Source organism: Calypte anna, chromosome 3, assembly GCF_003957555.1.
Source record: "Calypte anna isolate BGI_N300 chromosome 3, bCalAnn1_v1.p, whole genome shotgun sequence".
NCBI lineage: Eukaryota > Metazoa > Chordata > Aves > Apodiformes > Trochilidae > Calypte > Calypte anna.
Genome location: NC_044246.1, coordinates 32,290,510 through 32,315,242, shown reverse-complemented (window position 1 = coordinate 32,315,242; position 24,733 = coordinate 32,290,510).

Genomic DNA, 24,733 nt, shown 5'->3' with positions numbered 1-24,733 from the left:
TGATTTAACCTGAGCAAAAGACAAAGCTGATGTGAAAAATTGCTGTTTGCCGTAGTCCTACATGGGACTGATGAAAAAATTAAATTTCTCCTGTAACGGTTGAAAGGAATTTCTTAAGATTTGCATTATAAACTAAGCTTGTATTTTGAACTTGGTCAGAGTGTGAATTGTGTGTATTGCTGTCATTGAGAGCCCTTGTCATGATATACCATCTTATTATTACAGGCAGTGTAAAATAACATGGAAAAAAAATGTTGATCTGAGCCTAGCCCCATAGGCTTCGGCATGGTGTAGGTTAGAGAGGCAAAGGGGCAGAAAAGGAGGCAAGGTTTGGCTAAACTGGTTGGCCCAACACTGCTTCACTTCTTGCCATGTTTTTGCAGCTATTTTGGCAAGTAAAAGCTTGTAAATACATTTAACATGAGAAAAAGTAGCTGGTTTGGTAGCAACAGGGACCTGCTCCCTGACATCACAGCAGCACGAAAAAAAGTGAAAAGGGACTGTTTGGAAATCTAACCAGGACTGATAATGTTTGTCATAATTCACCATAGAATCATAGAATCATAGAATCATAGAATTGGCTGGGTTGGAAGGGACCTCAGAGATCATCGAGTCCAACCCTTGAACCACCGTTGCGGTTGCTAGACCATGGCACTGAGTACCACATCCAGTCTTTTTTTAAATATCTCCAGGGACGGAGAATCCACCACTTCCCTGGGCAGCCCATTCCAATGACGGATCACTCTTTCCGTAAAGAAATTCTTTCTAATATCTAACCTAAACTTCCCCTGGCACAACTTAAGTCCATGCCCTCTTGTCTTGTTGAAAGTTGTTTGGTAAAAGAGCCCAACCCCCACCTGGCTACACCCTCCTTTCAGGTAGTTGTAGAGAGCGATAAGGTCTCCCCTGAGCCGCCTCTTCTTTAGGCTGAACAACCCCAGTTCTCTCAGCCTCTCCTCGTAGGGTCTATGCTCGAGTCCCTTCACCAGCCTGGTTGCCCTTCTTTGGACCTGCTCCAGAACCTCGATATCCTTCCTGAACTGGGGGGCCCAGAACTGGACACAGTACTCAAGGTGTGGCCTCACGAGGGCTGAGTACAGGGGCAGAATCACTTCCTTGGACCTGCTGGCAATGCTGTTCCGGATACAGGCCAGGATGCCATTGGCTTTCTTGGCCACCTGGGCACACTGCTGGCTCATGTTCAGCTTCTTGTCGATCCAGACTCCCAGGTCCTTTTCTGCCTGGCTGCTCTCCAGCCACTCTGTCCCCAGCCTGTAGCGCTGCATGGGGTTGTTGTGGCCAAAGTGCAGGACCCGGCACTTGGCCGTGTTAAACCTCATCCCGTTGGAATCAGCCCAACTCTCTAGTCTGTCCAGGTCCCTCTGCAGAGCCCTCCTGCCTTCTAGTTGATCAACACTCCCCCCCAGCTTAGTGTCGTCTGCGAATTTGCTGATGATGGACTCAATCCCCTCATCTAAATCATCAATGAAGATGTTGAACAGAACTGGGCCCAACACTGATCCCTGGGGGACACCACTAGTGACCGGCCGCCAACTGGATGCAGCCCCGTTCAGCACCACTCTCTGGGCCCGGCCCTCCAGCCAGTTCCTAACCCAGCACAGGGTGCTCCTGTCCAAGCTGCGGGCTGACAGTTTTTTCAGGAGGATGCTGTGGGAGACGGTGTCAAAGGCTTTGCTGAAGTCCAGGTAGACCACATCCACAGCCCTCCCCTCATCCACCAGTCGGGTCACCTGATCATAAAAGGAGATCAGGTTGGTCAGGCATGACCTGCCCTTCCTAAAACCGTGCTGGCTGGGTCTGATCCCTTGCCCATCCTGCAGGTGCTGTGTGATTGCACCGAGGATGATCTGTTCCATGACCCTGCCAGGCACTGAGGTCAGGCTGACGGGCCTGTAGTTTCCTGGGTCCTCTTTCCGGCCCTTTTTGTGGATTGGCGTGACATTCGCCAACTTCCAATCATCTGGGATGTCCCCAGTGAGCCAGGACTGTTGGTCCACTCATGAAAGATTTGGCATCCCACTGAAGGAGCAGTGATGGCTCTGGAGGAGACAGTGTGCTGAGGAGGCAATAAACATGGAGACAAATTGCTTGTGTTTGCTGTCGTCAAGAAGTGGGGAGCAAAGGGAAGGCAGCTCAAGGGGAGACAACAAGCACCACACAGCAGGCTTCCAAATTATCTGTTCAGCCGTGTTGTGCAGGATGGCATTTGTTCGAACCAGAAGAAAGGATCTAAATGAGCACTGAGGTGCAGCTTTGTCACACAGATGTACAGAACAGCTGCTGCTTCGGATGTGAATCACAACAATCATCCTTTGTCACCCGCACCTGGGGGCAGGAGCTGGAAATGGTACCTGAGACAGCTGCTTGACCAAACAGGACCCACATTGCACCAGGCATTGCTTCCCATACAGACACCACCAGGTATGGGCCATGTGTTTCTGAAAACAGTCACACCTGGAGCAGCACTGTGGCTTGTGACAGGGCTCAAGTTTGTCTGGCAGTCAGGGAGAGGAGAGCGCTGGGCTCTGCTGCTGGCAGTGAGTGAACTGAGAGCAAGGGTCTGACATTGCTGCCTCCTCCCTAGCATCCAGACCAGGACATCTGTCCCCCTCAGGGATACAATGAGCTTCTTGGCCTTCGCAGTTGGTAAGAGGGGATTCTGAGACAACTCCTGTGGTCCTGCTGGCTGCTCTGACGCTAACACCAGGGCTCTCACCCCCAAAGTTTTTCCAGATGGCTCTGAACCAAACATAAAAAGGTAGATTTTCTTTTAGGGTTTTATTTAGCAGGGAAGATGGGAATTAATTAGCTTTTGATTTTATAGATCAATTTCTTTAAGAGTAAGAAAGTAAACAGAAAAACACCCATCGCTCTGGGCCACAGTAACTGGCAAATGTTGCTTCATCTACCCCAGGCACAATGCGTGCAGCTTCCTGCAGCGCACTGACATGTGGCAACATCTGTCCATGGGGCATTGCAGATGTGTGATCATTCTTGTGTGAAGAAATGATCAGTTGCAGACTGCCCTTCAAGCAGCTTTTGGCTTCACAGTTGCTGTTCTGCAGGTCTGCCTTACCTTGGGACTTTTACCCCCTGAAGGCAATGCATGTGACAGGAGCATTATTTTTTTCATTTCTTTCCAGATCGTACAGTGAAATCTCACATTCTGGCTGAAGATTCACATGATGGGGCTTTGTGGGCCTGACAAATTCCTCAGCTTCTCATGCTGTGGTTACTGTGATCAGGATCTGCAACAAGCTCACAGGCTTGGCAGAGAATGTGCCCTGTAAGGAATAAGCCCCGTGGCTCTTGGACACCAGATGGATGTCCATGGAAGGAGTAGTAGTAATATTACAAAATAAAAAGACATTCCCTTCTCATCATTATCATCCATCCTTCTCTGGAGTGAAATAAAAGCCCCTTCTGCTCCCCAGAGTTACCTAAAAGCTCATAGCTCACTAAGAATGGCTGAATTTCCAAACTCCTCTCCTCCTCCATTGGATTATTTATTGCATGGTCAACTGTGAGCTGGATAAGGTCTTCCTGACAGCATTATCTTTTAGTTATCCTGAGTAATAGAGTAACTGGTATATGCTGTAGCAAAAATTCCCATGAAATGTTCCCATGTAACTAAAATGTAGATCTCTAGAAATTTTGCATCATGGAGGCACTTAAGAGATTCACAAACTCACCTCTTTTTCTTTTTTCTTTTTTTTTTTTTAAACTCTTCCTATGTGTGTGCAAGCTACGGTAAAAGCTTTCCCAGAACCTGCACTCCAGATTTTTGTGGATCAGCATGGCAGGGGGTTATAGAGCATTTTCCTTGCTCATTGTGCCAGGCAAATAAATGCAGCTGGGCCCTGGAAGCAGAAACATGGTAGAAGTACCATGTGGAATACTCCTCCAAGACTTTATCTCTTTCCCCTTTTCCCACCAGTTGAGTGAAGAACTGTGTGGTTTTGCTCACAGGAGGAGAGATGAGGGGCTGCAGGGTGGAATGGGGAAGGTTTCATACAGCTGGTTCTGCCCAGGCCCCCTCTGTGCTCCCTTTCCCCAGTGCAGGAGGGGATACCTGAGGTGGGGCAGGACACTGAGATGTCCACAGGGTGCTGGGGTGCCCAGGAATGAAAGAGCTGGAGGAACCAGGGCGTGGCAGTGTTGGTCTTTTGAGTGTGGGAAGGGGCTTAGCAGGGCCCTGGGTGGATCTGCTAAAGACCAAGCAGCATGGGATGTGTTTTGGACAGTGTGGTCCTGGGAGAAGAAAACAAACGTGTGGATTGCTAAGGCAGTGTTGGGCAAATTGAGTCATGGAGAAGATGGTACTGGTGAAGGATAGTGGGGAATAGGGCTGTGTGGGAAAAGCCAGTGCTCCAACTGCATGGCAGAACCAGCTTGCTGGGATCTAGCAGGCTTTTTGCAAACACTTGACATCATTGGAGACCTGTGAGAAATAGTTCAGCTTCTCTGACTCTTCCAATTCACTCAGGTTTAATTTCAGTTTATTTCATTCTCTATCCAATGGAGTATAATAAAAGGACCAGCTATGCACACAGCCTTTTACCTCTCTCAAGCTTTGAGAAAATCCCCCGAGGACAGAAACAGCAGCACCAGCATGTGGGTCACCTAAAACCTGACTGAATCAAGCACTGTACCCTGTATAATCCTACTTGCTTCCCACTTGTGTTTGCTGGGAAATTCTTATTTTTCAGGTGATGTTCTACACATACTTGTGATTACTGCCTGTCTGCTCAGTGTGGTGGGCTGAGAGTTGGAGCAATGGGAAAGATTTGCCTCAAAGCACATAATTAAGGTAATGGTGTGGATTTTTACCTAGGTCTGACTGTAACGAAGTGAACCTTGGGTCAGTTAGCAATTATTATGGTCGATCAACAACAAGGACTTAATGAATTAATGTACCTAGCTCCTACAAAAGAAGAAGGTTTTACAGATAGTGACCTTTGCCAGATTGCAAAACTCTGACACAACTGTTCCAATCTTTTCTAGCACTGAACAAATCTACTTTTGTCAAAAGCACAATGAGACATCAGGCTCCTAGTCTGGGTTCAGATACATGAACCTTGTGGTTTCTCAGGAGCTTTTAAAAATAAAAACAAAATGCCTTTACTTAGCCTAGGCTTCTATTATAAAATGTCATTGTGTGTAGATTACAGATTTTGCTAGAGTTTAACAGTCAATCTTTTCCATATGAGTGAATGCTTTTGGCTGGGAAAACTATTATCTGAAGCTAATAGCTTTCTTTTCAAGCCAAAAACTAAGTATGGAAGGCACATCCAACTGAAATGAGAAATGCTGCAGTATTTCAGTTTTTGTAAAACTGCTCTTATTTCTGACAGTGGTTTTGCTGAAGACAGTGGTTTTGCAGAAGAGATGCAATCTTTCTTAAATAGACTATAAATAATAGCTAAAAACTGAATTGGAAGCAGAATAAATAGAGACAATTAATTCAGCTCAAAAATAGGCTAATTTTCATTTTGATTACCCATGCTAGCACACAATCATCCCTTAGTGCCATTAGGAGACTGGAGGATGAGGAAAAAAATGATAGAATTCAATTGATAAAATAAATGGTACAATACACATGCTGTTCATTTCAGTCTGTCAGTAATTATTCTCTGCTGTGTTACACAAAAATATTCCCTTACAGTTTGAACATAGTTTCAAAACTTTCATTATAAATTTCAAGGCAAATATGTAGGCTATGTGGGTGATGCTTGGTCCTGTATTCTTTGATGTTGGATGTCTCTTCCTGCTTTCTCTTTCCAAGTACGTATTTAGAAACCCTTCTTGGTTTGCCAGTATGCTCTTGCCCCTCCTTTGTGTTCTAAAATATTTCACTGATGTTATTTCTCTAATTTCAGACAAATCTTGCTGCTACCCCTCAGCCAGCTAATTTCCCAAGTTAGCCCACAGTTAAATTAGTATTTTGTTGTCCTGCTGTGATAGACACATTTTATTCCTGCCACCAGATGCCAACTGAAGTTCAGTGAGTGACAGCTGTCATCCAAAATTGGATCTGGAGGAAAGCCCATGCTGCTCTCTGCTGGGAGGACCCAGAGGTACGTGAGGTGTTTGCTGCCTTTCTTTTTGTTGGTTTTTGACTGCAATGCCATTATCTCCTGGAAACCCACTGCAAGAACATCTTTTGAACAATATTTCTCAACTTTATTGGTGCAGTCTTAATTTTCTGTTCAACAGCATCACTGTCGAAAAGCTTTATTTTACTGTAATACTGACCTTCCCTACCCTCAGTCATTTCTGACCGTGCCAGACCAGACCAAAACCAGTTCAAAACTCAGCTATTCTGCCCTGGGGTAAGGTGTGATAGTACTAATACCACTGCTGCTCTTGTAGCAACTTTTGACCAAAGAATTAATCAGAATCTGGAGGGACTTGCTTTACAGCATGATGTGAAATTTAAGTGAAATTGTGAATTGAAATTTAAGTTCAAAACCAATTTTCTTGGCATAGTCAGCTAGATTATGTGAGCACATAAAATTTGTTTTCCTGAGAAACTAGATTAAAGATCCAATTTGAGACTCTCCTTGCATTTGGATCAAACAGTATCGAGAAATCAATTCAAGAAATCATGTGAACAACTCTATATTAAAAATATCATTTTAAGCATTAATTTCAAACTGGTGCCATAATGCATTCCCAAAAATATTCTGCTGTTAGCTGACTGAAAACTTTTCTAAGCCTTTCTTTCAGCTTATCTCTTATCTTTATAGACTCTGGGAAGGCATGTTAGTCTCTAAGCAATGAATATGATTTGTTTACTCAAAGAGCTTCCTGAAATCACAACGCAGCACTACTGTATGTTATTAAAAGATAAAAAATGTATTACTGTCAGGTGAAGGGTCAATGTCATATTCTTGTTATAGCTGGCAAATTCAGATTTAAAGCTCTCCAGTCGAAAGCATCATATTCAGCAAAAATATCTCATGATACCACATTGTTCACTATGTCTGGGTCCATCTAGTGTTGTCAGGAGAGAAATATCAACCTAACATGCAGCTGCCTGTCAGTTTACCTCTCTGGATACTTGGAATAAATTACAAGTTGTACAACAAAACAAAAAATCTTCTAGAAATACCATCTTTATAGTGTGCGTGCCTGGGCAGGGGGAGAGGAAAGCCAGGCTGGTCTGAAAGGGCTTGCTGAAGTCCTGATCTATTTCTGTCTGTGTGAGGTAGTTCTGCACTGAAAGGAGACTGTTTAAATGGCATTGGTACATCCTGTATCTTAAGGGTAAGAGGCAATAAATGTCACTTATTTCAAATAACTAAGCAGATGTGACTGGATATTGTCAGGAGCTATTCAGTCAGAAATCAGAAGTAATTTTGACGTAACTGTGCTCTCAAAGAAACATTCTTTAAGTTTTTACTGCAGGACTCTGTTAAGTGTTGCATATTTCTCTTTGTATTCAGTTTGACATGGATAGACTCTTCATAAGGGTTACTCGGATTTTGTAGAATTTATGATTATAACCTGCGTAACTATTCTTGCCCTGGGAAATTATTTAAAAATACAGCAAGTCTGCTTGAAGTACTTATAGTCACAGTACTGTGATGCAGGCAAGGATCACAAATGTAACTTTTATTCAGAAACTAAGCCAAAATGTATGCTTTGGGGGGGTGGGAAGTAGAGCAGTATGTTAAGACTAAAAAGCAATCTGTTCTTCCAGCTAAATTGCACGAATCCATCATGTTGCAATGAGGTTCTCAGAGGCAATTTAGGCAACTTTGTTTGATATACATCTCAAACCAGTAATAGTATCAATAAACCACAGAGAAAACAATTTACCCTCTTTCTGACAATTTTTTCAATATTATGCTGACCCCATTAACCAGCCATGTGCATTAGCAAAATCCAGCACTTCAGCCAAGAGTAAGGGGGAGAATAAAAATGTTTAAAATGGGTTCATTTTAAATTTCATAGCCAGCTGAAAAAACCTATAAAATGTTTATCAAGCATATAGATTCACCTAAAAAGACACTGTTCTTAATTATTTTTCCACTACAGAAAAATATGAGATACTTAAGTTCGAGGCATTTGCCACAGACGTTTTAAATTCCTATTGCTAATCTTAGCTACTGGAAACTGTTCTTGTATTGACATTTTTCTGACAGCAGAGGATCAAATATTGAAAATGCACAATTTACTACTGCTTGCATGGAAAGAATTTCTCTCTTCCAGAATAAACAAGTCAAAATAATTACTTATGTATTTCTGACAAAGGAGGCACATGAATTTTCCTCCCCACATCGTGAAGTTGTCTACCCATCAAGAATGTCTCCTGCAGCTGTTCTAAAAAAAAAAAAAATCCTAATGTCTTTCAACACCTTGATATGATAACGTGTAACATCAGTGGCTTATGATAAACCCTATTCTCAAATTAGTTTGCTGAGACAGGAGTTCTGCTGGCTTGCCTGTGAGCAATACTCATTGACATATTTCTGCCACAAGCAGCTATTGCTGGTGTTAATAAATCACATCTTGTCCTCTGGGACAGCCAGGGCTCAGTGGAGTTTGTATCATGTCTCATCCCTGCTTCAGTCTGCTCAGGCATTTTACTTGGGTTACAGCTCCCATTTGCTAACACGGCATCTTTAGAATAGACCACAGAGATGCTTTTTTTTTTTTTTTTTTTTATTTCAGTGTCCTTATGCAACCCCAGCCATATTGTAATAGTTTTGTGCACCAAGGCAGAGCTTCTTTGCTGGCAGAAGTTGTACAGGGCACAGATGCATTAAGATCAGACGCAAAATAGCAATTAATTATTTTCAGTTCTCCTTTCAGCCTGTAAAAAAAGGTGAGGTTTAGTTTTTTCTCTTCAAGTGCAGATGTGATAGAGAGTGAATATTTCAAATTCTTCAAAATCTATGACAAAACATTATGGATAAGGTGAGAACAGTGTGCCAGTCAGTCTGAGTGTGGTCTGTGTAGTATTTAACCATATGTAAATCACTCTGGAGTTGGCCTGTGGGCACCCCTATGTAAACCAACAAAGTCACTGCTAATGAAAACACAAAGCTTAGGGTCTGTCCATGTCTTTTGCTGTGGCCCCATGTCATAAAGCAGTTAGGACCAGATCCTCAAAGATAATCAGCTGCTTTATCCCCTGAAATCAGTAGAAGTCAAGTCCTGTTTATCGATAAAGCTTTTAATCTTTGGGAATTTTCTGAATCAGTTAAGCAAAAAATTCTCACAGCTTTCTCTGGGAGCTGTGAACCTAGGGGGTTGAGCATTGCTTTTGGGTGCCTATCTACGTGCTATTGTATCTAGCTATCATTATGACTTCTGCCTGTGGAGCTATGATCTCATTAAATCACAATGGTGATGGTAAATGGTATCCTGGCTGATAAGTAATTGAACTATTTCCCCAATGCACCAACAAGCAGCAGCAGCCTTCTCATGCTAGAGATGCCCTGTTATATTTAATTGCTTGTGATCATTCATAATCCCATGGCATTTTGCATACAAGACCTTAACCCACAATTTAACTGCAAGCTTAAACTGCAGAGCCAACACAGCTGCTTTTTGAAATGGTCTACGCAGTCTCAGTGGGATTTAGGCAGCGAGGGAACCAGCTCCATGGGGTGACATTGGTTGGCTTGATCAGCTGAGGTGCTGCATTTCCCTCCCTGGAGAAGGAGGTGGGCAGGGAAGAGGGGAGCAGGGCTGAAGGGCTGGACCTCACGCAGGTGGGGATGGCAGGGCCAGTATCAGCTCAGCCCCACTTCACCAGCAGGGCAAGGCAGCCCGTGCTGCACATAGCTTGTTTTCCTTTCTGTTGTGGTATAATCACCACTCGTATAAGCAAAAAAAAACCCCAGATTGCAATAATTTAATAAAAGGCTTCTACTGAAAAGCAAAAACAAAATAAGGAATTTTTTTTTTAGAGACAGAGTCCAATAATACTGCTGTGTAGCCTCTTTCTTCTCTGGATTTGAGACACTATATTAAATCTTCATGTCAAGCAGAGCAATTGTTTGTGACTCTGGGATATAACAGTACAGACGTTTTGTTTTCATTTGAGCTTTCCCTGAGGTTCAGAGTCAGACTTCTGTGGCATGGTGGTATAAATGCTGTCCCCTGTGCTGGAGTGCACTGCCCTGGTACCTGGGCAACTCTGAAAAATACAGTTTTTTTCCCCAAAGTAAGTGAAGTTCATCTACCCATGGTGGTGTGTGGGGGCTCTCATACTGCACTTAGAATTTGAAAGCAACAGCCCAAGAGGTGAATGGGTTGGTTGTATGAGATATTTTTTTCCTCAGAGTTGTCCTTAAAGTTGTGTTACGATCATACTCTCTTCGAATGATTTCCATCTAGCAAGGTACTTCAGATTTCTGCACACCAGAGACAGACAGCTTGGATCTAGTTTTGTTCACTCATGTTTCCTCTTGTCATACTCATCAGCAAAGTCTCATTGGTGTTTGGCTGAAGGAGTTTGCTGTCCTTCTTATCTATTTGTGTTGCCATGACCTGATTGTCATGCTCAAGCTTGTGGACTGTTTGTATTCCTTATAATTACTCATTCACCTATTAGAAGTGTAAAAGTTTGAATTTTCACAAATGGAACAGCAAAATTTGTACCAAATTAAAAGCTGAGGACGGAAAATCCCAAGAGGACAGAGAAACTGTGCACACTGTCCATTTGCAATCAAGCTCCCCAAAAATTATTTTAATCAAGTTTGGAGGTTTTCTAGTTTCCATTTAAGTTTTCTCTGCTTTTTAAAAAATCTAGGAAGTTTAGCAAATGCTGACATAATAGCAGGTGGAAAGTTAATCCTCTTCAGGCCACAGAGATCTGTGGGCAGATGGTTCAGCCTGGCTTAGTCTGAAGGAAATCCTTTGAGAGAAAACAAACTGGCTTGAAACAAAGAGTGATTTCCCCCCCTCCTCTTTCAAATCTACGACAAAAAAAGCTATGATGGAAAGTTGAACTTTAGATGTTAAATTATGTTAACCCTGTATGTTTTATGGGGAAAATATTTATACATTTTTTGCTTACCTGACACAGCAAATAGGTCAGAACAGATTGCATTCCTGTTTTGCATAGTGAAAATGTAAGCCCCTTCAGATAAGAGAGGTTTGCTTTGAATGTGTGTTGTGGGAGCAACCTTAGTTACAAGTCAGACCTTTTCTCCTTGCCCCTGTTCCCACACATCGGGTGCTGCTGGGAACTGTGGGCTCCTGCCAGACCACAGATTTGTCCCTGCCATACCCATCCTGCTGCTCCTTCTGCTTCACAGCTCAGCTCACCAGCTACCCCTGCAGCACCTCACATCTTTCAGCCATGCCCCCATCTCTCATGCCTTTATGGTAGGAGGACTCTAGAAGGCTGAGAAAGATTCTACTAACCCTGCTTTGCTCATATGCCCAAATTACTGTTGTCTGTTTCTTTCCTAGGCTCTGCCCTTTTCTCCTTGCCAGTCCTCTCCCTCTCTAGGCTCCTACCCTGTCACTATCAGACATCCTGCCTACCTCTCTTTCTTCAGATCCTGCTGTATTCAGGTTTCATCCTCCAGTTCCATAGTCTAGTGTTGGCTTCCAAGCCCTAGCTAGCCCTTCTTCACCTCTTTTTGGGTTGAGCCAATATTTTTCTGCCTGAAAGTAACCAAACCTTGATAAGCCTTTGCTTAATTGAATAGACAAGCTTTAGAAAATAATTTATTTTTCACTGGTTGCCTCAGCATTTTCCACCTTTGAACACCAAGAAGAGTGACTAAACCTCACTCTGAAGTCCAGGAGCCCTCCTTTCACTGGAGACTCTGCTGCCAGGTGTTAAATGCTCTGTCCCATCCTTTTCCCCACAGCTTTGCACAGCCCTAACAATGGGTATAAGCTGGCCCTGGTGGGGAAATCTGCTTTTTGTCCACTATAATAATTGCTCTATACAGCCATGTTCTTTCAGTCACAAAACTGTAAAATTTCTTTTGTTATTTAAGTTATAAAAACACCTTGAAATTGCAATTTGTTAATGAAACAAGATGAATGAAACCTTTTCTTTGATTTGTTGCTATATGCAGAACTGCTAGGCAGCAGGGCTGGAGAGATGTCATTTTGATAACGTTTGCTGCCTCCCACATGTCCTCTAGTCAGCAATACTTTACTTGGTGCAAAAAAATCTACATTCATATTTCAAGCTTTCAGTTTAAAACAGCATTTATCATACATCAGTCTGAATTCAACAGGAAAATTGCTGCTGCTTTTCCATCTGTCAGTTGGATTAGAAGAACATCACTCTTCTTTCCAGTAAACTCTCCCATGAGACTCTTTCAAAAGCTGAACAATATCTTAAGAATTTTGCTGGACAAGTAATGCAGTAATGCCATTTCTCTCCATATCACATATTTAACAAATACTGAGACAATCCATTAATTAGGATTAAGAGGTTTAGAGTTTCTATAACAAACAATGAATCTTTAAAACAGAACAAAACCAACAAATAAACAAACTACATTTACTTTCTATTACTGAAATGATGTGAATTGACAGCCCTGTGATTTAGGTGTTTAGAACACAAAAATGTGTGACTGCAAGTGTACTTACTGGGTTTTACTGCATGGTAATCATACATTACTGTCTTCTAAATTTGTTTTCCTGTGACAGACAGATCTTCTCAGCTACCTGTAAGCTTATGTACTTAAGCTTTCCAGAAAGTTTCAGACTTTTTCTTGATCTATGTCACTGAACAAAATGGTCTCCTGAAGGAATAATGGGCTCTGGTCTTCCTGTGAGTATCTTCTTTTTTTTTTTTAAACAGGTCTGAGTGGTGGTAAACAACCTGAATATTACCTGCTCTTTCAAAAAACCCAACAAAGCTTAGGGCAGGGAATTTCTGAGTCCTTGGATCAAAGGAAAGACCTGAGCTAGACAAAAGTCAGAGCTGTTAGATGAATAGGAAAACTGATGGTGGTGACAATGGCACCCTGTCTGTCTTCATGAGAGATGATTTTATTATGTAGTCTTCAAGGAGCCACTGGTCTTAGAAGGAAAAAAAAATAGCACTGGAAACTTTGGCCCATGTTGAGTATAATGAATATTTGTTTTGATATTTTTGCATCCATTTTTGTCAAAATACTAAACTGGCTTGAAGCCACATCTCACAAGGGTTTCAATTTTGTAGGATTAGGACGTAGAATGTTCTTGTGAATGTCCTTAGTCATGCAAGTTTCTCTCACAAACCTCAGTGCTCTCTCTCTTATAAGCATTTAAAGGGCTTTTTGTACGTTTTTTGAAGTTTAGTGACCTTGTGCTCCTCCCAGTCTTGAAAGCAATATGGATTGATAGACAGTGAAAAGGCCACACTTTGAGTCTGTGATTGACTTTCAGAGATCTGGTATTACTGCAGCAAGTTAGACACAAACAGTAATACCAAAGTCTCCTTCCCCTCTCCTCCCTCCTCATAAAGCAACAGCTGTGACTTCAGAAATGACACACAGCACCAGATATTAATTCAAGTTTGAGAAGTCTCATTTCAACTAATTACATGAGCAGTGTTCCAGGGTACTGTCTGCACTTCTGAACTTCATCCATTTAATTTCTTCATTCTCAGCACTAATCCATGTGACTAGCAGATGACATGCAGACCTAGCAGTAGTCTTGTTGCTTCAGTTGTTTCTATTTAATTAATCATGAAAACTAGCCTTGGAGTAAAGTTTTCAACATTTCTCATCTTCTCAGTTTGAATAAATCTTCATCATTTGCCCTCTAGCATCAACAAAGATTCTACAGGAAGGATAGGGGGGAAAAAAAAAAGAACAAAAAAGGAAAAACAAAGAATTGCATTTTCCTACCTCAAAAAACAAGGAATAGTTATGGAGAAGGGCATGCCACCAGTGACATGACTTTCCTCTGCTCTGAGAGGACTCATATTGTTGGTCTTCAGAGACTTTATTGGCACTTGCAACAGAGGAAAATAAAACCTTTCAGTTCTATGAAAATACATCTGGAAATTCAGTCATTATTTCTTAATCTATTTCCTTCTGTGCAAATAATTATAGTTGCCAGCATACATAGCAATAGAAATGGTATGACAAGTTGCAGGTGCTGGGGTAGAATTTCACAAGATACAATGGCTTTGTCAGGTTTTGGTCACTGTTACAAAAACCACCTTTCTATGGGTTTGGGAACACTGGACCTTCTTCCTCTTGCTGCCTTTCAAAATATGAACTGGCATTTAAATGTGTTGTTGGCTTGGTGCTTTGGTTTGGTTTGGTTTTATTAGTGGTATTTTGTTGTTTGGATGGTTTTTTTTAAAAACTGCACAGATTAAAGAGGATAATCACTGTTGATGATATTCTCATTCTCAAGACTGGGATCTCTGAAAGAGCTTGGATATCAAACCTCTTAAGGCTGGACTTTGGCCTTACAGTGCTTTCAACTACTGCTAGGACTCACTTAAACAGAGCCCCTATTTGCAATTGAGTCCAGCATTCAAATCACCACATTTAAAAGATTATAAATAAATTGCCATATTTCCTTTTATATATATAAAAAATGGCTTCTAAAAAAAAAAAAAAAAAAAAAGAGATAATAAGATATGGCTTTCTTACTGTCCAGAGAATATAAGAGTTCTTAAGCCTAAAACCAAATCCTTCTCATGACTATGTAAGCTTCCCAGCCACTATGAAAAAATGCCATCCAAGTTAAAATTTCATGTACTTTAACTAATGATGAATTCCCCAAAATAATTAGACATATAACTTTGTAGTTGTGAAGAAATTATTGACTGTTACTGTGTTAATTAGTTATGTATTGTGTAGCACCAAGGTTCTCTGTGACATTCACAAAACTCCAGAGGGGGAAGGTATTTTCCTTGTAGCTCAATGTTTCATTCATTTTAGCCATTCAGATGAGAGCCTTCAGTGATTTGCTGTTCTTCATTGTACCCAATATGAGCCTCGAAGCCTGTTTTCCAAATCTCCTGTGATTCAGCTCTGACCAAGCTAGATCTGGCTTAGCATGGTGGGGGGAGAGCAGGGTGCTGGGGGTTACTTACTGCTATTACAGCTTTCTTAATGCAAATATGCAAATGACCTTCATTTTGTCCTCCTTCAAGTGCCTCTAAGCATAGCATGAATTTTCCCCGATATTTATACTCCTAATACCAATCCTCTCTCTAAATCTCTAATTAGTATTTGCTTCTGTGTTGCTGCCTGCTGGAATTAATTGATATTTGTTAGATGCTGAAGGGCAGGAACATATGGTGCCACCTCGTGTGCTGTGCTGATCTGTATAAAACCCTTCTGCTGTAACTGCTGAGTCAGTGCTTTGCTTTCCTCCGCAATGGCAGGAGCTCCAAAAGATTGAGAAGTAGCAAAGGTGAAAACATTTAAACCAGTGTCAGAGCAACACGACTACAGCTGTGTTAGAAACAAGCATAGTCCAATAGGAAAAATATCTGTGGAGAACACAGTGTTAAAGACCTGACTTCAAGCCTGTACCCATGTCAGGAGGATTGCTTTGGACTAGATCGATTCTGGTCCCCTGGGCTGAATCCCAATATGCAGAAGCAGCACAATGTATTTGTTGCTGAAAAATCTCTTTTCAATTAGTTTCAACCAGAAGGAAACCAGATCCTGTGCTCCATGGCTGCTCTGTGATGCCTGCCAAGCACTGTTTAAGCTCTACCAAGTTTATCAAAGCACTAAGCAGGAAAAGTTGGGAGATAATAAATGTAAGCACAACCTATACTTGTCAAACCTCTCATCTGTAGCAGCAATGGCCCATGTGTGATCTAATATCCAGTTCATTTCTCTACAGGTGTCCAAACTGAATGGTTAATTCGTATTCTGGCTTTGAAATGAGTTTTAACTAACCATTTCCTTTGGCAAGAAAACATGGGTGTGATCAGAGGGCTGCTAATGCCAACCTCAATACCTGTACCAGGACAAGCAAAAATGGTCTCAAGTTGTGCCAGAGGAGATTTAGGTTAAATATTAGAAGAAACTTCTTCACTGAAAGGGTAATTAAGCACTGGAATAGGCTGCCCAGGGAGGTGATTGAATCAACATACGTGGAGGTGTTTAAAAGACATGTAGATGAGGTGCTTAGGAGTACTGGTATAGTGTTGGACTTGGTGCAGTTACATTAATGGCTCGACTTGATGATTTAAAGGTCTTTTCTAAATAGAACAATTCTTTGATTCTGTAGATGCAGTGTAGATGTAAACAAAACTCTTTGCCTTTTTAAGACTGACATAATCTTCCAAAAATACTGCAGCAGACCTCTTTTACTCGTAAGCCACATACAGGTAGGTCTCCATGTGACATGTGTGGACATTGTGTTGTAAACCATCTGTGGTGGGATGTGAAGCAGCCACTCATTTCTGTCCCAATGGCCACAGCACACAGGGATTTGGTGACTTCAGCGCTAGTTTGCAGTTGTTGTGACTTGGACTTTGCTTCAAGGAGCAACTGCTCAATGCTGGCTCTGACTCTAACAGTGCAGAATACCAATCAAAACATGAAAAGGCAGCCTACCTAAAGCCCCTGAAGAAAACCACAGCTGTAGCACAGCAGAACATATTGCCTTTGTTTTGGCATGGAGCCCTTTGGCATGGAGCCCACGGCAGAGGGTCTGACGGAGGGGGTGAGAGCTGGGCTACATGTGAGGCTGCAATTCCCAACTCCCCTCTGAGATTCTCAGTGACTGGAGTAGCTCTTGGGGACCATGAGCAAGTCCTGCCCAGCAATCTTGGCCATAACTTACTGGGGTCTCCCCCAGAGAGCGTGTCTGCCCACTGCACAGGAGTCCAGCCCTGGGGAATATCCTGGTTTCCATGTTTTTTGATGAGAGAAGAGGGCACAGTGGCTGTGTGTAGAAGGCAAACACTGTCTGACATTGTAGGTGGGCAGTGACGAGAAAGACCAGAGGGCCTGGAGACAGGGAGAGGCTTCCAGAATTCCTGAACCATTTTTTATTCCTGCTGCACATACAGGCCTGAGCTGCCCAAGCTATTGGTTTCCATGTCTGACAGAGGCCAGACACGACTTCTGCACTGCCCCCACCCATAACACAGCAACACCCCCCAGCATCCTGCTGCAGAGCACAGGGCACCTCAGGAGGTTTTGCTCTCACAGGCATCCTTGCCCTACTGCATACCAGCAGATAGGGATGCTGCACATCATTACACAAGTGTTATCTCTTAGAAAGCAAGGGCTGGATCCTATGTTCACTGACATGTTGCTGCTGCAGGATTAAGGCATCTGTGTTGATACTGCAATTACTCTGAGTGCTTTTTTTCTTTCTTTCTTTCTTTTTTTTAATTTCAACCTTTTTTATGAAATGGGTCATGGAAGTGAAAACATACAATGCATTACCTGCTGGCTTCATCATTCACACGCCTTTCTTCAGAAAAAATAAATCAAAAATATAGTGAAAAGCCATAAAAGAAAAATTAAATAACCCAACAGCCACACCAAACCAAAACCTAAACTAATACTAGCTCTCCTTTGCAAAGAAAAAGCTTGCCTGGGAACCAGAGGTGCTGAAAAATTAAACTGGCCATGGCTTTTACTGCTGATTTGGTACACTTTGCTCCCAGGTCTTGAGCAGATGAAAGTACCAGAGAATTAGTGCAGAGCTGGGGATGAAATCTGGACTTTGTTATTCCTAAACCATTCAGCTTAATCCCTTCTTAGAGAGGACACATTCATGGAAGAAAAGTCTATTGTTTTTAAGGCTATGCTGTAGACCCATCTATTGAGGGGGTTCTTTGTTGTTTTTTTTAAAGTTTGTGGACTTAAATACATACTGTTAGGAAGTTGAATACACATTTTCTCAGCCAAGGAAACCCATAAATTGGCTGCATTTACTGACAGGAGAAGGTGCTGCTAAGGCAAATATTCTATTTCCTGCTGAGAGGCTGTGAATCGTAGTGCACAAAGCCATACAGTACAGGGGTTTTATCCCATTGTGAAAATACGAGGGTGAATTTGTTGCCTGGAAGAAATGAAATGCAGTGAGATAGTGTGAAATACCTTAATCTCTTGCTTACTGACATAATGTGTTTTGGATCACTTTCCATTATATTATCCTAAAGAGACAGACATTTAGGTTGATGAGATTTCATCGATTTTTCATAATTAATATAGTTTTTTCTGAGAGAATTGTATCTCTAGCACAGCAATGTGTTATTTTATTGTCCTTGTTTTACTCTCACTAATCTTCACATCTCTCTCATTTACTTTTATTTCAGCACCTTTTGCTTTCATGGGTCTTTAGTTCCATTAAACATCCAGTGCTAATTAGACTCTGTTGTCTAAACTGTACCAAACACTTCACTCAAAATCAAAGAGCATTTAATTAGTTAGTCTACAGGTTACACCCTCTCTTGCAACATTAGCACAAATGAACAATAGAAATGCTTGTTACAGCCTAGCAAAAATGGAAAAAAAGCTTCTTTAATGGCAATCAAGATTTCCATTTCACTATTGCTGAAGGAAGGCATGACAAGCCCTTGCCACTCAGCTGATTGCTGGGCTGTGTGTAGAGGAGAGAGGCCAAGGCAGCAGGAATGCTTAATTCTCTCCTTTCCTAGGAACAGCTATGCAGGCAAAGTGGGTCGGCAAGAAGGAGTGAAGCTGTGAAGAGCTGAGGCCTTGGCTTACTGTGGCCTGCTGCTAAAATGGGCAGGATCAAATTTTCAGAGTTCCACTCCTACAGCTTTTTTTTGGATCTCCAGGTGTTTATTCTAACGTTCAAATGGGAAGCAAGGAAGCACAGAAACACTTGCTGGTCTAATATTATCTAACTGTTTCTAATGAATACAGCAAAAGGATGCTAAAGTTCAGTTTATCTGTGTTTCTATATCTCTGGATGTGCTACCAACATGCTATCAAGCTCTTCTGCTTGCCTGCCCTCCTGGGGAGGGAAGAGATGTATGCCAAGTTTGGGATACATGGACTACAGTGGGAGCTCGATGTTAACGTACCAGGAGTTACTGAGACCATAAACTTACTGAATGGCATCACTAGAAAAAGCTGATGTGAGAAAAAGTGATTCATACACCACATCCCTGCAGCCTAACACTGACACTTCACCTGACCAGCCTGAACCAGTGCTGATTTTATGAGGCTAAAAGTGGTCAGAGATAAAGATACATTAATCTTCTACATGAGTCTTTAATTGGGCTTGAACGAAACAGAAATTGCTCTAATATTCAACTAAACCAAATTAAGCTAATTCATCATTATTTTTAAAATGTTGATTAAGATGAAACCTGGGATCAGGGTCTTGAACTTTATGAGGACAAGATTTAGCCTGTTTTAACTCATTAGCAAGACTGAACCCCAGAGGTTGCCATTAGTTGGAAAGGCAGGTGTGCTTCATGGCACACTTCCAAGGCCTGACAACTCCAAATCAAGGTTTTGGATGAGCAATAGCTGTCTGTCAGTCTGTGTGACTGCAGTTCCTACCATATGAGCAAACATGCAAATTTGTTCCATTAAACATCAAGCACATCAGTCCCCAAATTCTGTGCTGCTAAGAAGTTGTGACACAGATGAAGAACTCACCTGAACACCTGGAAGCTCAGAAATGTCCTTGGCCCAGCTGAGACATAGCTGTTCTCTGAGAAAGACAGACAACTACATCTTCTGAATTTGGCAACCTGAAATGGTGAGTCACGATGTCGAAAAATGCCAAGGGTGTTGTTTTGGAACTGGGTTTGACCTTTACCTACGGGTTGGATTATCTCACATATGCAGCCTCTTTTCAATTGCACAGAATTCTATTCCTACATTGTATACTCAGCTTAAATGGGTGAGACATGAAAGCCTGAAGCAGAATGGAAGAAAATGATTTCTGTCATCCCCCTACTAATATTTCCAGAGTTAACAAGCAGCAGACACCTGCATATACAGTATTTTTGAAAACTGAGGGTTAGTTGCTTTATAATTCATTTTTCTACTGTCTTCTCCCACCAGAGGTGCAGAGATAAACCCACAGATCTCTATCTTCCTGCAGCCAAGGTCTGTACCCCTCAGCAGTCTTCCCAGATTCACTTCAAATGTAAGCTGATAGCTGAAGATGGATGAGGGCTTGTTTAAATGAAAGTGGTTTTATATGAATGGATACTACATACATGCTATAGAGAAATGAAGATTCAATAATACAGAGATAAAAAACTTCTGTTGAGCTACTGGTTGTTGAAAAAAGAGATTCAAATAGAATAGATCAAAAATGAAAATTGGGATATGTTCCCTGGAGATAAATCCCATCATCCCAATTCTGTATCTATTGAAATATTCTGGGTTCTTTTAGCTGACATGATTCTTATAACAGGAAAAAATTGCCTCAGAAAGACAGAAACATGTTACTTATTCCTTGCATTTCTTTTTATAGTGCTATGTCAACTTTAGCAGAAACATCCATGGTGTAAATTAATTCATACAATTGTGGGAACTTGAATTTGCTAATTCCCTGACCTTATAATATTCTTGTATTTATCCAACTAAACAGCTAAAACCTCACAGATGCACCAGCCATGGCTGCATGTGTTAGGGAGATACTGGGTATCAGCTGCAGGAAAGCTGGAAGCAACACTGACTTAATGAAGAGCCAGTGCTGCACGGCACAAGGCGGAGGCGATGGGTTGGGCTCCTGTGATGCATGATTGACTCCTGACGTGCTGAGGGATGGTGAAACAAGTCCCAGCTGGAAAAAAAAGACCACACAAAAGGCAGTAGCTGGGATGCAGCGCTGCCTTTGGGAGACCTAGTCGAATGACTGACAAAAATCTATTAAGGATAGAGGGGCGAGCATGACTAAAAGGTCTCACAGCGTTTATTCTGACAGGATGATTAATTTCTCATTACTCATCTAGAATGGGACTGTCTGAGGGGAATTCAGGGAAATATTTGATTCTTTCAAACATTGATTATTTGGAGAGAAGCTCTTGCATAAATCCACATACCTTATCCTCTTTGTTTTGAAATGGCATGGCAGGAGCTTTCTAATTTCTTGGTGAAGATTCTTCAGCATGTCAGCACTCTGACTCCCTAGTTGAAAGCCAAGAGCCAAATCCTTAGCTGCTTCAGAGGGTTTAACTTACTTGGACCATTCTGTACCTGTTCATGCCATCTCGTTCCTCCTCATCTTCTAGGACTATAGGTCCTGCTGATGTGTTGGGCCCAGGCCCAAAAGTGGAAAAATCATGACTTCTAACCTTCAGTGCTGCTTGGCTCCAAGAATTTTTACCTGGTAGTCACCTGGATACTAATCTTGACTTCTACCTGCAAAGAAGCACTTTACATTTGATGACCCTCAAGAGATAGATTAAGTATTCGCTGCTTTAGTCTTGTTGATTTTTACCTTGTGTGTCTCCTGCTCCTGCTTTTATGCCTTATGTCTCAAGTGCTGCTCAGGAAGCTCTGCGTGTTTATACCATCTGTGGAAGCTGAGCTTAAGAGACAAAGGAAAAACTAAGATAATGCTTTGATCTTTCCCCAAAAACATACATAGCAATGGCCATGCTGAAACAGACAAGAAGTACCTATAGCCCAACACCCTGTCTAGGCAGCAGGTGCCAATGCAAAAAAGAAAAAAAAAAAGGTATATGAACAGGGAAAACATTACAAGGGAACTTTCCAACGCAACTATTTTTGTTGGATGGGCACAGGGAAATAATCAGATCTGGACATAGTAAGAGAAGCAGAAAGAGAAGAGTGTTACCAACAAATCTGCTCAGCAGAGAAGTTGTGAAGGAAACGGGGAGGAACTGTGGAAACAGGAGATGATGAAAAACATGGCACATGAGGAAGGCAGAGCTGCAGGAAATTGGTTGTGATAGTAGACACAGAGGAAGGATAGATGAAGGGAGCAATTAGAGAAAAAGCCTATGGAATAAGGGACCTGAGCATACACTAGCAGATATGAGAACAGCCAGTTCCTTCTATTAGCTGTGTACCTACTATTAGCTGTGCAAAAGGAAGGAGTTTAAGAACATGATTTTAATGCCTATGTACTCAAGAGAGTTTGGGGTTTGAGTAAATTTGAAAATTTCATTATTTTCTATCTATCTTCTCTAAATACCTTATCCATCTGAGCCTTTGCCCATATGCCTCTGAAGAAAGGCATAATAAAAACAAGCATGGGAGAAACAAGGAACTTATTGTTGTATGGCAGCTTTTCAAATAGATTTATAAAATGTATGGGTGACACTGCTCCAGGAGTGCACAGAAGCCTCAGCTCTTCTAAAAGGAATGGCACATTTTTTTCCCTAATCTTCCTTGGAGCCAGGATACTACTACTTTGCAGTTCTAGGATGCTAGAGGACCCTTTTGGAATGGAGAGGATAATTGCTGGATTGCTGAAGGATTCCCTTCTCCCCTGACATGCAGTTTCTGTCCCACAGTAATTACAAGTGGTAATTACTGCTAGTGTCACAATTCTTAGGACAGGATAGTTAGAAATGATGGATCCATTTTTGCCCATTTTTATTAAATCAGGTTCTTTTTGTTTGTTTGTTAAATGTCCAAGTGAGCAAAGCTTTCAGTTTTTTCTTTATTACTATTCTAAGTCAGTATCCAGGGGTGCACTGGATTGTAAATTGTGAGGACGTAAATATTCATTAATTTTCCACCCACTGTGCTGATTGATACTTGGTGTTTCTACGGACTTTCACAACTTAAATAGTAGCATGAACATAGCTACTATTTAGAATTTCTTCTTATGTTTTAGAATTTAGAATTTCTTCTTTCATTTCTTTATGAATAAAGTGTCTGTCAACACCTGGTAAAATAGCAGTCACAATATATTTCCAGGGCTAAAGTGTATTTTTGTTTTATTTTCTTTCAGGATAGAGTCTTTGCCACAAAAGGCCAGGAAGTTAGTACTTGTGCAAATCAGTTTCAGTTTCTCATTGCCACTGACATACAAAAAACATATGTTAGATGTTGAGTGGTGGATAGACAACTGGCTATTCCATGGGATATGTTTAGCCCTTATACTCTCTCCTTCTGTTTGTAAGGAAAAATAGGCTACATTTTTAGGCTGAATCCTCGTTACAGAACTCGGTCTGAGGAAAAGAGCAGCCCTGGTTTGGATATTTATTTTCATTTTTGTTCAGTTTGCTTCTCTATTGCATTCAGAAAGTGATCTTCCATCTCAGTCTTACAATTAATGACTGATTTTTCAAATGGGAAAGGTGCACCACAGTAAATAAAGTAGCTGCACTGTTTCAAATACACTCTCAAATCCAAAGTAATTTTTTCTTCATGACAGAAAAAAAGGAATGTTTCATCATCCATATCTTTTACATTCCTGGTTAGATAGTCTCAGTGAACGTTAAATTACTACAAACATAAATATAGTGAGTCCATTTAGGGTAGGAGGTCATAGTTTTGTGTATTTTAATATTTCATTTAAAATGAAAACATTGCTTTGTTTATATAAAGTACAAAGTGATAATTTTTTTTGTAAACAATCCTATTTGTACATTTAATTTTCATTTAAATTCCTTATTCCAATGTTCTCATCAGTCTTCATTTTTCTTTTCTGTGACGGGTCTTTTGCTTAAGTAGAGCTTCCTACCTCTCAAACAGCATCTTCAAATTTCTGCCTGCTAACAAAATCTGAGAAGAGGCTGGGAGAATTTGGTTTGTTCAGCCTAGAGATGAGAAGGCAAAGGTAACCAGAAAGCAGTCTTTCACTGTATATTTGAAAACTATAGACAAGGCAGAGCCAAACCCCTCCTAGAAGTGCTCAGCAAAAATACATTACACGAAGGTCACAATTTCTTTGACTAGACAGAGGGTGAGAGTGGGACAGTGAGACCACCCAAAGAGGCTGAGGAATCTCCATCCCTGCAAATTGTCAGAAGTCATCTGGGTAAACCCATCTGCAACCTGATCTGAGCAGAGCATAGGACTGGATGACCCCCAAGAGTTGTTTCCAATCTAAATTTCCCCATTCTTCTCCAAAATAATATTCTAAAAAATGATTTTTTAATGCGGATAAGTCAACATTGAGAATACTTAACAGTCAGTACTTTTCAGTAGAGTTCACACAGGTCATGGGAGTTGACATGATGTGCACTAAATTTTTAAATTTGAGTTCAGTTTTGTTATGTATTCATTATGATTAACACTTCAGATAAGACAGGATATTTTCATACCTTCTCTCACCACTATTCTTACTGCACTCTAGACTCTCCCAATGTACTCCTCATACAGTCATACAGTCAAATAACTGCAACATTTTACACAGAAGTATCAATAGCTGTATTTACCTGGACTTACAACCTAGTTTTGCAAATATTTGCCATTATGTATGAACAATTCTATTCAGTGTAGAGAATTATTCAACTTGTGCCCTAGTGGAAACCCTAGAAAAGTACCTGAGCTTCTGTTGTTTCAGAATAGTAGAGAAGTATTACCTTGCACTCATTGAACATTATTCATTGCAGCATAATAATGTGGTATTCCCTCACTATTTGTGTGACTCTGAGTTTCCTTTCCTAGGTGAACAAATTCACAAATAACTCAGTGGAATTGTATTAATTTTAGAGTCTTATTCATCCACTATGGATTACTCTTCTAAGTATTTGTGTTCTTGTCTAGCTTTTCTTCAGCCATCAAATACACCAGGGTATTATTCAAAACATCAAAAAATGTTAAGCTATCAAAAGCAAAGGCCCAGATTGCTTCCTTAATGTATCAAAAATTGAGTAAGTCTTGAA